This window comes from Nomascus leucogenys, chromosome 2 (genome assembly GCF_006542625.1).
Source record: "Nomascus leucogenys isolate Asia chromosome 2, Asia_NLE_v1, whole genome shotgun sequence".
Classification (NCBI taxonomy): Eukaryota; Metazoa; Chordata; class Mammalia; order Primates; family Hylobatidae; genus Nomascus; species Nomascus leucogenys.
The window spans coordinates 47774305-47777577 of record NC_044382.1 but is presented as its reverse complement, the minus strand read 5'-3'; positions in this window follow the sequence as shown (position 1 = coordinate 47777577).

The window sequence follows — 3273 nt, the reverse complement described above, 5'->3', positions numbered from 1 at the left end:
TCCAGCCTGGGCAACAGAGTGAGACCCTGACTCCAAAAAAAAAAAAGATAACCCATTTACAAATAGGCAAAGGATTTGAATAGACATTCTCCAAATAGTCAATAATAAGCACATGAAAGATATTCAACATCCTTAGTCATTAGAGAAATGCAAATTAAAATCACAATGAGATATGACTTTATATCCACTAGGGTGGCCATTAATGTCAAAGACAAACAATAACAAATGTTGACCAGGTTGTGGAGAAATTGGAAACACCATATGTTGCTGGTAGGAATATAAAATGGTGCAGCCACTTAGGAAAACAGTTTAGCACTTCCTCAAAAAGTTGAACACAGAGGGCTGGGTGCAGTGGCTCATGCCTGTAATCCCAGCACTTCGGGAGGCCAAGGTGGGAGGATCACAAGGTCAGGAGATCAAGACCATCCTGGCTAACACGGTGAAACCTCGTCTCTACTAAAAATACAAAAAAAAATTAGCCAGGCGTGGTGGCGGGCGCCTGCAGTCCCAGCTGCTTGGGAGGCTGAGGCAAGAGAATGGCGTGAACCCAGGAGGTGGAGCTTGCAGTGAGCCGAGATCGCGCCACTGCACTCCAGCCTTGGCGACAGAGCAAGACTCCGTCTCAAAAAAAAAAAAAAAGTTGAACATAGAGTTACCATTTGACCAAGCAATTCCACTCTTAGATATATGTATGTACCCATGTCCATACATAATGTAAAGACATATGTTTACACAAAAACTGTACACGAATGTTCATAGTAGTATTATTCATAATAGCCAAAAAGTAGGCCCAAGCCAAATATCGTTCCACTAATGAATGGATAAATAAAATGTGGCATATCCATACAACAGAATATAATTCATCCATAAGAAGGAATTAAGTACTGATACATGCTACAACATGAATGAAGCTTGAAAACCTATTAAGTGACAAAAGCCAGGTTAAGTGACAAAAGCCAGGTTAAGTGACAAAAGCCAGACACGAGAGGTCCCATATTGTATAATCAATCACATTTATATGAAATGTCCAGAATAGGCAAATCCATACAGACAGAAAGTAGATTTGTGGGTGCCAGGAGCTGGGGGAAGGAAGAATGGGGAGTTACTGCTACTGGGTATGGGATTTCTTTTTGGGGTGATGAAAATATTCTGGAATTAGATAGTAGTGATGTTGTCAACCTTGTGAATGTACCAAAACCCACTGAATTGGACACTTTAAAAGCATGAGTTTCATGGTATGCGAATTATACCTTAATTTTAAAAAATTTAACATGAAGTTCTTAAAATCCTCCTACCTTTATTGTTGGAATATAGAACCCTAACAAGGTCATTGTAGAAGCCAACAAATATAAAATGGATTAGGAAGATATTTAAAGTGGAAAGTTAAATAGTTGAAGTGGCAAAATGATGACATAACTGTGAGTAGATTGGGAAAGTAGAAGAAAGTGAAGCTAAAAAAATATATATGGTTAATTAAAAGGTCTTCTAGATGTAGAACAAGTTTAGGTGAAAGCAGAGGAAAAATAAATTAATTCTTCTTTTTTAAATAGACAAGGGTTTCACTATGTGGCCCAAGCTGGCCTCAAACACTTGGACTCAAGTCATCATACTATCTCAGCCTCCTGAGTAACTGGGACTATAGGTGCCAGCCACCATGCCTAACTTAAACTAATTATTTATTTAATAATTTTTTCATTATTTGGTTGTAATCCTGAGTCACAACACCTCTGAGAAATTTTTAGAGCACAGGAAAGTTATAAGAATAGCATTATTATGATCTCATTTTATTTGGAAGTCAAGGAGATGGAACAAGCTGCCCAACATTACATAATAATAATGCATCCAAGAAATTTCACTGGAGGCAAACTTTACCTGTTTGCTACTTTTCTGTTGAAAATGTCAACTAAGTCAGCTTTAAAGTGACATAATAAAGCCAGACTTGTATCCGTCAGTCCAAACTGATCAAGAATTACTGTTAAATATAAAAGCCAGTGTGTATTCTAGGTTGTATTCTTACACAAAATAGTACAAAAACTTGCTGGTTGGATGATAATATTCCATTTTCTGTCTACTTGGAAACTAAGTTTTTAAATGAAATTAAAATGTTTCCTTGATTGAAGTTAAACAATAATAATTGCTATCTAAGTATCCCAATCACAATAAATAAATGAGTGAATGATGAATGAGCTATTTATCACAGAATTGTGAAGGACCAAGATCCCTCAATGTAGTCATTCTATTACATTGAACACAAGATGCAGACAATGAGACCATCTCATAAAAGATTTGGGGGAAAGACAATTTGCAAGAATGTTCTAAGCAAATACCAGGACTTGTCACTTTATCAGCAAATGTCAGCATCCTCGTTAGCCCTGCCTTTGTGCGGCCAGTAATCACGAAAAACATTTGCATGACGCTTTTAGCCATTTGTTTTACTTAACTGGGACAACAACCCTCTGAGAGTAAAGGCCAGGAATTATTGCATCATTATCCATTTGACATCTTAGGAAGCAGAGGCTCAGAACAGGGAAGTGACTTGCCCAAAGTCAATAGGCTGGTGGGTGGCAGAGCTGGGGCTCAAAGCCGGATCTTCTAATACCAGATCTCATCTTCTTTCCTCTGCATTCCCTACTTCTCCAGGTAAGCGATGTCAGGGCAGGCTCAGACATTCTAGAAGAGAGGAAGAAAAGAAGGCAACAGGAACTAGGAGAGAGAAGGACGTGGACAGGAGGAGGTGTTTGACTAGAAGTGCGTCCAACCAGGCCGGGCACAGTGGCTTATGCCTGTAATCCCAGCACTTTGAGAGGCCAAGGCGGGAGGATCACCTGAGGTCAGGAGTTCGGGACCAGCCTGGCCAACATGGTGAAACCCCGTCTACTAAAAATACAAAAATTAGCTGGGCGTGGTGGTGCACACCTGTAGTCCCAGCTACTTGGGAGGCTGAAGCAGGAGAACCGCTTGAACCTAGGAGGCAGAGGTTGCAGTGAGCCAAGATCGCGCCATTGCACTGCAGCCTGGGTGACAGAGCGAGACTCTGTCTCAAAAAAAAAAAAGGGTCCAACGGCTCTCCATTGCCCCCAAACATCCCTCACGTGACAACAGTGCCACAAGTTTCCCTGCCCCTGGGTCTGCAACCAATGTTATTTTATCAGTTGAGAATCACGTCAGAAAATTAAATGCTCAAAAGAAATCTCAAGATTTCCCAGCCCTGAGGTTCTGACAGCTGAACTTGGCCCCTCCCACCAAGGCCCGTGGTCACATTCAAAGCCTCGG